At 30.4% G+C, this 12,287-nt stretch overlaps 1 pseudogene; it reads right to left on the minus strand.

Annotated features, from left to right (window-relative positions):
- Positions 1 to 31: 31 nt before the first annotated feature.
- On the minus strand, positions 32 to 3,726 carry LOC100788670 (pentatricopeptide repeat-containing protein At4g21065-like; annotated as a pseudogene).
- Between the last annotated feature and the right edge of the window lie 8,561 nt (positions 3,727 to 12,287).

Consider the following 12,287-nt stretch of genomic DNA (forward strand, 5'->3'; position numbering starts at 1 on the left):
ACTCTTCAAAGATGAGACTCTACTATTAGCATGGAGTAAATTCTAGCCACTGAAATTATAAATACCGACTACTTCAATCCCTAATGTTACAAAATCATCAATTTACTTTAGTTAAAAGATTGTAGTGAAAGAACTTGGAGTGAATGATATTTTTGTATAGTTAAGATAAGCTTCTTCACCAATAATCACCACATGAACACAGTCCATGCCTAAAATGATGATAGCGATTGACGTTCTCACAGTTATCTCCCTCTTCGTGATTTTTGAGATGAACTTGGTAGCATAATGGCAATCCTCACAAATTCGGAGATTCTTTGTTATCAAAAGCCTGGTTCCTGGCAATGTACTTATGAGTCCAAATGCAATAGCTAGTCTCTTTCGCTGTGACTGCACACCATGTCTGTCTTCTCATCTTCCTCCACATCATGGAAGACAGATCCTGTATCTGGAACATACCCAGCTTCTCACATTAGTCCTGCTAATCTCTTCAACTCTGCATATATTGCACCAGAATTTGGGTGCGAAACATCTCCAGAAAGAAATGCATAGACCCTGTTCTTTACTTCAATCCAGCTACAAGCAATGTTTTTCTTTATTCCTTTATCTATCATTAACTGCCTCAATCTAGCAACTCCTTCCCACTTACCTGATTGAGCAAACAAGTTAGCCAAAATCGCATAATTGCCAGAGTCATCGGGTTCAAGTTCAGTTAGTTTCTCGAAAGCCACCTCTGCCAACCCCACATTTCCATGGGTTTTGCATGAATTCAGCAAAGCACCCCATACACCAGAATCTGGCATTACATCCATTTGTCTTATAAGATCATATGCCTCATCAAGTTGACCACAGTGACCAAGGAGATCAACCATGCATGTGTAGTGTTGAACAGTGGGATTGATCTTGTAATCCCTCGCCATCAAGTTATACAATGCTCACCCTTCATCGAGCAAATGCCCTTGGCTGCAAGCTGCAAGCTGCAAGAACACCAACAAAGATTATATGATCTGGCTGAGCCTCTTTCATCATTCTCTCAAACAAGTTCAAAGCTTCAACAGCAAGACCATGCATCGCGTAGCCAGTAATAATTGCATTCCAAGATACAACCCTTTTCTCCCTAAGCTGCTCGAAAAAGACACAGGCAACTTTCACGGAACCACATTTTACATACATGTCTATCAAAGCAGTTTTGACCTTGTCATTGTATTGAAATCCATGTCTCCAACCAAATCCATGGATCTCCCTCCCAAGAGGAAGACAGGCAATGTCAGCTGAAGATAAAATCATAGTGACTAGAATAGCCTAGGTGGGTTTTACACCCATTGCCGCCATCTCATGGCATGGAGAAAGCGATTCATCAGGGTGTCCATTCTGAGTATAAGCTGCCAGAATGGAGTTCCATCACACAGCATCTCTCTCGACAATCTTATCAAACACGTGACGTGCATCCACCACGCAACCACACTTGGCATACATGTCAACAAGAGCTGCACCCACAAACACATCCCTTTCCCACCCAGATCGTATCACAAGCTCGTGAATGATCCTTCCCTCTCCAATTGTGGAGAGCGCTGAGCATGCTTTGAGAACAAATGGGAGAGTGAAATTATCGGGCTTGAGCCCATACTCAAGCATCTGATGGTAGAGTGAAATGGCAGCCTCATGGGGCCCGTTCCACGCATAAGCCCGAATCAAGACGTTCCACAGAAACAAATTCCCTTTGGGAATTTTGTCGAACAGGTGATGGGCATTCCACAGAGAGTTGCAGACGCTGTAAAAATCGACAACTTTAGTGGCCAAATCTAGATTGTAAGCAATACCCAATTGGCACAATCGGGCGTGGAGTTGTTTCCCGGGCTCTAACGCCTTTGCAGCGATACAAGAGTCGAGTAGTGAAGCGTAATGGTAGTGATTGGATGGTGATGAAGGGAATGAATCCACATTGTGCTAAGGGATTTGTTGTGTGGCAAATGAGTGGTACGACACTTGAGGTTGAGGTAGGAAATAGGGTGGGGAAACGGGGAAGAGGTTCAGAGAGAATGAAAGTATAGAGAGAATTCTTGAGGTTTCTTGCGTCTTCCTAATGGAAGAGAAAGACATTTGATTTCTCAGAGAAAAATGCAACATTCATTTCGAGTCGTTTGGCAAATGCCTTGTTACATTACAGGCACATATCTACCTTTTGTAATTTCTCTGTAGCACATTAGTGCATGGCGCTCTCTACATAATTACATCACATTTGGGTATCGTTGAAACCATAAAGGTGGATATGATTAGTCCTCAGATTAATTTTTTTTTCAAGAGATTAGTCCTCAAATTAACAAATTGAGAAAATAATCCCATTAAATCTTGAACAATAACATAAAAGCATTATTGTAAACACTCAATCTTGAAAAATATCAACATCACTACTCCATTGTTGAACAATAGACTCATAAGTCATAACAATGAATCTAATACACCCATTTTATATCAACATGTTTTTTCCTCTTATTTTAAATATCTGGGTGTATTGTAATTAATAGGTAAGATCAAAGTGTCAATCTAATTAGAATTTTTGCTCCTATTGTAATACTTTTTGAATCACTAATTTTTTTTTTCTGTACAGTTGCAGAGATAAGAATCAAACTTAAGTCCCCATACAATTGATTGGTGGCTCAAGCTCCTTAACTTAAGTAGTTTTGGTCCATAAATCTTTTTACAGCTGTCTTTTACCCAATTTATAGCAAAGATGTGATTAAGCTCAAATTTATATTGAAGAGAATTTTGTTTGGACTAATATGTAGAACAATACAAGTTAAAGCTTCTTTGAATATCTAAACAATACAAGAATCAAACTGATTCACTTTGTATTTGTCGCTTGAATTAACTTGTTTCAGTTTTTTATTCACATAATCTTTTCTCTCGTAAAAAAACATTTTATTATCAAATCACATGCATCATAATAGGATAAATCAGCAACATTAAATGTGGTACTAACATTCTACTATTAGATAACATTTATCTTGTATGAATTATCCCTTGTCATGTGAATGTGAGATGGACATTTTCCTCTTGGAGTCAATTTGGATTTTGAGTTAGATTTTTTATTTATTGAATTCAATATAATAAATTAATACCCCTTAATTTGTGTTTTATTTCACACATGAAGTTGAATAAACTTGAACTGCAGTTTTTTTATTGACTTTTTTTAAAAATTATTCAGTAAATTCTTGAATTATTTGTAAATTTTTAAATAAGTACCTAAGCTTTTTTTTTAATTGGATAATTGGTTATGTAATTTTTTAATTGAGTTTCAATGGTTTCTAAAACTGTGACAATTTTTTTTAACAGTTTTAAATTGCCAAAAAGTTATCACAAAAAACCTAGTTTTTAGTTAAGGGACCATTAAAAAAAAGTTTAGAACCTACTTGAAAATTTGCAAAAAAAATTAAAAGAATTATCAAATATATCACAAGGTTTATAATAACCAAAACACATTTCCAATCAATTAATTGAGTTAGACTCTTATTAAATATGTTACTTTAATTCCTTTGTAGTAATATATTTGTCATTCTTATGTTGAAATTAAGTTATTTAATACTTAATAGTTTACTTATATTTAAAATTTCAAAGGATTACAAATGGAACTGAAGTGCTATAATGACCAAGATTCGCCAAGAAATCAGTAGCTCTGTTAGCTTCACGGTCAATATTGGAGATAGTAACCCTCCAATTTGGACCAACCATGGAGGATTTAATTTCTGATACTTCGCTATTAATTTATTTTGAACTCAGGAAATAATTTGAATCTAAATATTTGAGTCTGTCAAAGTTTCAAATTGAATAAGAACAAATATAATTCATTGCAACTCATTTTCACAAACGTCAAACGCCCTCCAACGAGATGAAGATATTGGGAAGTGAAAATTTTTAGTATTTTGCTAATTTTTTTCTTAATAAAAAAGGTGGCCCAGCCCATCCAGATGAGTTTGGTCAGTAAAAAGCCGACCAAAAATAAGTTATGTTCCAATTCTTGCGTTGGCACAAAAAAATAAAATACGAAGTCGAAGATCGTGTTGCATGGTATGGAATTTTTTATTTTCTTCCGTGTTTAGGTAAATGTCGTAATGTCATATAATGATATGATAGTCACTAAAGCAGCTTTATCATTGCGGAGTGTTTTCCTTTTCTTTTTTTCATTATCAAAGTTCTGTCTTTTTGTTTCTATAGTTTCGGAAGTATTTGCAAATTTGTGATTCTGAAAACGATAACCTTACGTTTGGGGCTATGCAAGGTTTAGTATCTTATAGCTCTAGCATTCTGCCAATGTATATGACAAAACATTATTATTTGGTTTAAATCTACATTGAGTTTCTGATGTTTCTTTGCTTGCCACGTATTTGTTTGCTTTTAATGGTTACAACATACAAAGGACGAAGAATCTTAATTTCATTTTTCGTTTGGTTTGTTTTTGTTTTTATATGTTTTAATTAATAGTTGCAAATAGTATTACGTTTATATTCACTTCCACAGACGAGTTTATAAAGAAATTTGAATGCTTTGGGCCTTTTTTTTTAGAAAGCGTGTTTTATTTTTATTATTATCAATAATTATAAAATGGCTATTTTATTTTACTTTGAGGAGAATGGTAAAATCAACTGTGTAGAGACTGTAGACTCTGTTTTCATCATTTTCTTTATAATACATGGTGTTTTTCTTTTTTAAACTACGTGTATATATCTTTAATAGAAGTCAATTATATTTGAGTTAATTTAACATAATAGGGTTAGTTTCCTCAAAATTCCAACTCAAGATATTTTCTAAGGAAAATCAAGTATTATTTGTTGCTAAAATATGGTGTTATTTTATAAGCATATAAAAAATTAAGAAAAAAAAAGTCTCAAAACGTATTAACTATCTATAGACTCGCTACTATTCTGTTAATAATAGTATTACTAGTTTACTATTGTTGTCCTGTATTGGTTTAGTTGTTTCTTCTCACTATTCTGTTCTACTCGTTTTTTTCAAACTTCTTGGCATTTCTCGTAGCTGTTATGTTATGTGGATAGCATTGTAAAGATAATGGTCTAGTGTAACATTTGCAGTTTAGTAAATTGTTTTTCCATATTCTTGTCAACTGCTTAACCGTAAAAATTGTCTAGGTAGTCTGCATTGAAGGTCACCAAGGTTTGAATCAGATTCAGAACACATTCCAAATTGAACTGTTGACTGATTGTGGAATAGATAAGGAAATAACTTAAGCGGGAAAAGTATAGATGAACAAGATAATAAGTATCAACTTTTTTTCGGATAATAATAATAAGGTTTGAACTTAATAACTCATAAAAATTATGCAAATCTTCTATCATTAAGCTGACCCTAATATATAGAAGAAGTTCCCCCCCCCCCCCCCCCCCCCCCCCAAAAAAAAAATAATTTATGTAAAGACCATAATCTGTACACATTATATCGGGGTTGGGCCGTGGACTGGAAATAAGAGTTTATATAAATGGCCGATTAAGCCCCCAAGGGGGGTTGCTTTTTTCTCCCCCTTGAACGAAGTTTTAAAGAAGATTAAAAATACTTTTAAAAAGGTGTTAATAAAACCACTTTTTTAATAATTTTAAAAAAAGGGCCCGAAAAAGGCCCCAACCAGAAAAAGGTTTCTAATAAAGGGTGGGAAAATTAATTAATAATTGAAAATTCCCCCAGGATTTTTTTTTTTTTAATGCCGGGAAACACAACCCAACAATTTTTGGGAAAAAAATTAAAAATGAAATTTTTGGGGGGGAAAAGGAGGATCCCCCCCTTTTTAAGGGAAAATAATTGGGGAAAAAAAAAAAAGGGTTGGAACTTAAAACCCCAAAAAAATTTGGAAATTTTTTTTTCTTTAAGGGGCCCTAAAAATAAAGAAGAAATTTCCCCCCCCCCCCCCCCCCCCCAAAAAATAAATCAATTTATTAAAATCCAAAATGCCTACCACTATATTATTTGGTATTATCTCGTATCCATGTTCTGTTTCTTGTTATTTGTGTCTAATCCCCTAGTGGTAGTTGCTTTGTTCTCTACGTTAACGTTAGTTTGAATGATGATACAAAATGCATTAAGAATGTTGTTAGTAGATCAACCTTTTCAGTAGTCTTAAAGAATGGTCCAGTAAACGGCCCTACACTGAATGAGTATTCTTATTGATGTTGCTAATTTCAATTAATTATTGAAATTTCCACGAGTATTTTTCTTATTTTAATCTCAATGAAACATATACAGACTATTATGTGAAATAGATTAAAGATAAAATTTTACGGGGAAAAGTAGGAATCCTCCATTTAGAAGGAAATTAAATTGCAGATTATACCATTCTGCAGGCTTTTATTTGAACTTGAATCATGTCAACTGTATGTTACTGTCCGTCGTGTCCGAGTCTTGTTTGATCTTCAACTTCTGTTATATGTGTGTAGAGACAGAATTAATATTTTAAAAAATGAACACGAGTTATTGTAAACATAATAAAAATGCTAATTAATTTATCTAATTATTATGGTATTACAATTTGTATCGGTATAATTTTTTTAAAAAAAAACCGACAAAATTATAAAAATGTGCAACTAAAAGTATTTAAAGTGACTATATGTAGTATTCAACATGAATACATATTCGACATCACTACAATATTTTAAAGTGTCCATGCTGCTTCTTCTTCACGTATAGTATATACAGCATTGTCTGCAAAATTTTAATATCAGTATATGCCATATGGATAAAATGAGAGAACGTATTTTAATATCGCGTAATTAGTAATTATAACCTCGATCAGTTTCAGCAATAAATATTCCTGAAAACGTGCACATACTCTCTGTCTTTAACACACTATGAGCCTGATTTCCTTTTTGAATGTTTGTGTGTGACAGTACTATTCGGTGTTCGCTTTTCATTTCGCTTCTATTTCATCTACTCTTCATAGCTAACTGTCTCTCAAAGTTGGATGAAAAGGTCATCTGAATGAACTTTTTATATCTAGAGGTGTTCATTGTAAAATATTTTCCTAATATATGACTGTGCAGAAACCTGATTATCATGACAATTTTTTTTTACTCAAGGGAAACATCAAACTAGATTTTTACCAATCAATTGATTTTAATTTGTGTTATACGTGGCTGGTCAATTCCCTGAATTACGTGTCGTGATGAAATTTAAAGACTTAGCTTGGTTGCTAGATAAATTTCTAATTAATGTTGCCAGTCTTAGGCAATGCAAGTTAGTCTGTAGGAAGATAATGCTCATTATATGTTTAACTTGTGTGAGTGGGCTCTAGTTTGTTTGATGCAGGGGAAGGGAGAGCTAGAATTGGATATAAACACCTTTTTTTTTCACTCTATATCAGGAATTCTGGTGTTGTCTATGAGATTCTGGAACTAGTGATTTAAGTCTATGTAGTTAAATTGATACCGATATATATATATATATAAAAGTGCTAGAAAACAAAATTTCAGCTAGCTCCCTTGTTTTTTGCTGTAGAAGTTGCAACTCCTTTTGCATATATATACCTGCCATATGATAGCTACCATGAATTCAAATTATGAAAGGAACATTGCCGCCATTGTATATAAAAAATAAAAAGTAAATCATGAAAGGAACATGTTTGCTCCGTAACATTCATAGACAATATCTGTAATAAGGTTTGAAGCACAGAAAATCAGTATATTTTTGTTATTCACAAATGTTAATTTATTATATTTGGTAGAAATGCCAGTTGGGATATTCAAAGTTTGAACCCTTAGCGACCTCTCCCCCTCCTTTCTTTACCCTTTTCCAACACCGGACCAATCTTATATCTTCTTGAAATCAGTATGTTAGTTGTTTACCATATATGGATGACAATAATCAAAGGATTTGACGTAGAGAATCCAAGTAGTTATTACTGTTAGATGCAATGAAAGCATTGCACGGACATGTAATTTATTAGCAGCAACTTATTGTATCTTTTTGTGCTGAGGCATCATGAATTTCGGTGTATTTTGAGTCACTAAAACTTTGCTTTTCAATTTATTAATTGCTTAGCTTCTATAAGTAAGAACTATGAATAGTACTCCCACAAGGATAGCCAATAACTTCTTATTATTTTCTTTCACCTGTTAATTATTTTTGTCTCCTTGCTAGTTTCTCCCATATTTTAAGCCTGCTGCTTCTACCTTTTGTGAGCCAAAACTTATTTTATGGAAGAAAATGACAAAGGTTTCAAAGCTATGAAAGCAAGATATATACCTCTTTCCCGTGGGAGTTTTGGTGTTTCTGTTTTTTGCTTTCCTTAGTGGTGTGGAGGATCAGAAAGGTGTGAGGAATTTAAGATGAAAAAGAAAAGGCAACATAAAGTAAAGAGAGGTGAGAAAGTAACCTCAAATCAATTAATGTTTTTCTCTATTAGGTTTGTGCTCGAATCATGTGATTGCTTCAAGTTATCTGCCGTTCCCAACCACCAAAATATAGGAGAAAAAATTGCATGAAACCTAAAAAGAAAAAAACATTTTGGCTTAACTGGTTTGAATAGCAGATAAACTTAATCATAACCCACATGACACCAAAACTTTAATTATGGAATGTGATGGCAGATGTATCTGACAAAAAGTATGCCTATAATCTTTATCCTTCGTTGTCACAAACATTCTGCAATGAAGGTTTAGATCTTATTGTATATCAACAATCATACAAAATTCAGGGGCAAAAAAGAAGAAAATCTACAGCTGATGAACATTAGCAAAAAATAGCTAGTTGCAAGAGAAATATTAATAATAATTTTTTTAACGTACTCTTTGTTATTAGATAAATTTTACATGAGATTTATTAAATAAGGAATAAGTCTAATTAATTTAAGTGGGACATTTTTAAACTAAAGATTTAGGTTTAAATTTTTTAGGGTTAGAAAAAATTATTAAGGTAACTTTCATTTTTCAATAAATAGTTTGTTGAAATCAAAGTTACCTACTTGATCAAATTTTATTTATCTTTTGATCAAATTTTAAATTAGTTAGAGGATTAAGAAAAAAAATAGTTTATTCAAATCAAATATGCATAATTTTTTTAGTATGCTTCACGTTCAAATTTTGTAGTTAGAAAATTGCCTCTAATAAAATTTAATATATATTTGTTGTATAAAGCCAAAAATCCACAACTTTTACAATCTTGCAGCTTTTATAGTGAAGTTTGTAACATTTGATATTATGGTGATATAGGTTGCAAAATGTATAATTCAAAAATAGATATTATGATACTCCCTTTCTTAAGAGATTATTACAGTAAATCCTACAAATTGCGTGTGCACACGTTGTAACACTTTTACCATAATTCCATGAATGACTGCTATTTATTTTAATGAGTCATGCATGAATGCAAAGAATTTTAACGAATTGCGTAATATTATTTTTTTTAAAATGAGGATATTTAAAAATTCAAAATACAGATTATTATTATTATTCTAGTTTTAAATTTAAAAGAAAAGTTGCCAAGAAATTATTGGTCAGAGACCGAACTTGGTTTCCTTCAACAATAACAAGGTATTGATCGAGTGAGTCCAAGCAAATTATTAAAGGTGGTAAACTATACTCTCTCCTAAATATAAATATTTTTCGTTCTGAAAAATTTCTTCCGTTTGTTTTCTCTTCTTGCTACCTTATCTTTGAGGATATAAATTTGTTCATCTTTTCGTATACTTTAAGATTGTCTCGCGACATCCTCTTCCTTACCATTACGATTGTACCGTACGGCATGTCCAAGCTGAGTCGGCTTATATTGTTTTTGTTAGTTTTCTTTCTTTTTTCTTATTTCGTGTTTTTTTTTTTCGTAGTCAACTTTGGTGAGAATGGTCGTTGTGGCATGTTTGACATAGATAGGAGAATAGAAAATATTAGGTTGTATTCAAAAAAAATAAAAACTAGTCAATCTATTGTTATGTAAATAAATTAGTTTTAAAAAATATAAATGTTACTTATGTTGTATTTGAAAAACATTATAATAAGTAAGATAAATTACTCTAGTAAAAATAATTATTGTAATTAAATAAACTTATATTTAATCAAATAGTTTATAAATTAATTGAAATGAATTTTTTATAGATCACTAATTAATATATATATATATATATATATATATATATATATATATATATATATATATATATATATATATATATATATCATGCATTTGAGTTGACTAAATTACCATAGACAAATCTCTTTTAGAATATTTAACCCAATTGCCTATTAAAATTTTAACTTTAGATCATTATTTTTTTAAGAGATTATTAATTAAAATGAAATAATCTTGCATCAATTAATATACAGATTTAAAAATTAATAGAAACAACTTATCCAATCCAATACATATACAAAGTAACACATATATTCATAATTCAAAGTGATGATTATTATGAAAAAGAAACATTATGCTTTGGCCATTGCAATTATAGTTTTTCTGATATAGAATCGGTTATGAATGGGGTTAGAAACAAAGGTGTAACTCTTATATGTTTTAAAAAAATTATGACCAAAATTAATAGAAATCTATAAACAAAATATGAATAAGAAACAAAGGTGTGTATGTGGAATTAGTTAATTAATTAAAAAATGCAAAAATAACATAAAAAATTATGTATTTTTACGCATGTATATGATAATTAAAAAATAATTAAATTTAATATATTATTAAAAATGAGAGTACTAATTAGGAAAATATAATAATTAAAACGACTAGTATGCACACATACTAATTTCTTAAAGAGAATATAATTAATGTGATGGTTTAAACTTCTCATACTTATAATTCATACGCACACCAAATTATTAAACATTGAATTTATAATAGAATTTGAGTAAAAATGCAAATGTAGTAACAATAATGGTTTTACAAAATTAATATTATAACAACAATAGTAATTATATATAATGCAGGATAATTCTTAGAAGAAAAGAAAGGGGGGAAAATAAATACAAAGAAAAAACATTAATTAGAATATAGATAAATAACCTTTTTTGAAGCACTAAATAACCTTTTTTTTAGTTCGTTTTGATCTATCACATTTCATTTTATCCTATAATATTTTATTAATATCTAAACGTAAAATAAGTTTCAGCGACTCATAGGAAATTAAGTTTTTTTTTTTTTTGCTGAATAGGAAATTAATTAAGTTTGTAACAAAGTATTCATAACAAAACACAGTAACCACTAATCTGTACGAAAGCATGGAAAAAAAAAAGATTTCCAAATCAGAATGAGCATGTTTCGTTGCTTTGGAATAAAATTATAGTAGTGCTTTTTAGGTAAAAATTTTCGTTGTAATAACTATTTAAACACAGTAACCTGTACGAATGGTTGAGAAAAATAAATAAAAAATGATTTCCAATTCGGGCATGTTTTGCAAGAAAACTATGATTGTATTTTGTCACCAACTATTTTTTTTTTCTTATCATAATATTATTACAAAACATTCAGAGGCAAAAAAGTAATAATTAATGTCCCTAAAAAATTAGAAATGCATACAAAAAAATATATTTCTCTCAACATGGTATATTTCATATTTAAAATCAAAATTTGAATCCTCCTTGATAAAAAAAAAAAAACATATATGGTTACCACTTATTTCAATTAGTATTGATTTTTTGCAGCAAACTCTAAACTATGACACATCATACATAAAAATTGGTTTAGTTAATAAAGATAGAGCTCATATTTTATAAAAATATAAACTTGAATCCTGCAATTATTGATATAAGATTTTCCTTCGAAGCCCGTCTTATTAATAGTAAGCTTTTAAGACTCAACTTATCTAGATTTTTTAACGAATAAAAAAATTACTGTGACACACAATGAGATATCGAATTGTTTTATAATGTACATAAATAATTAGCTCACAGCATAATTCCATAAAAAAATACTATAGGTGTATTTAGTACATACTACGGTACACGATAAAAAGAATAACACAAAACAAATATTTTAATTACATAATAATTTTTTTATCATGTAGATTAATTAACAATAGATAACACAAATAAAATAATATTATTTTACTAAAATAACCTTTTTAATATTAATTATTTTAATAGAATTTACATTAGTATTATATATTTATGTGAATTCAAAATATATAATAGCTAGCTAGTAAATAATAGATTATGTAAATTTAAAATAAATGATATCATAATAAAATTGTTGAATCCAGTCATCAGTCAATAATGAGAATTCAAATGTAATTATTCGATATGTGTTTCTATACAGAAACAAGGGTGGTGAGAAGTAAGAAAGAAATGAGAGCATTC

This window comes from Glycine max, chromosome 13, assembly GCF_000004515.6.
Source record: "Glycine max cultivar Williams 82 chromosome 13, Glycine_max_v4.0, whole genome shotgun sequence".
Taxonomy (NCBI): Eukaryota; Viridiplantae; Streptophyta; class Magnoliopsida; order Fabales; family Fabaceae; genus Glycine; species Glycine max.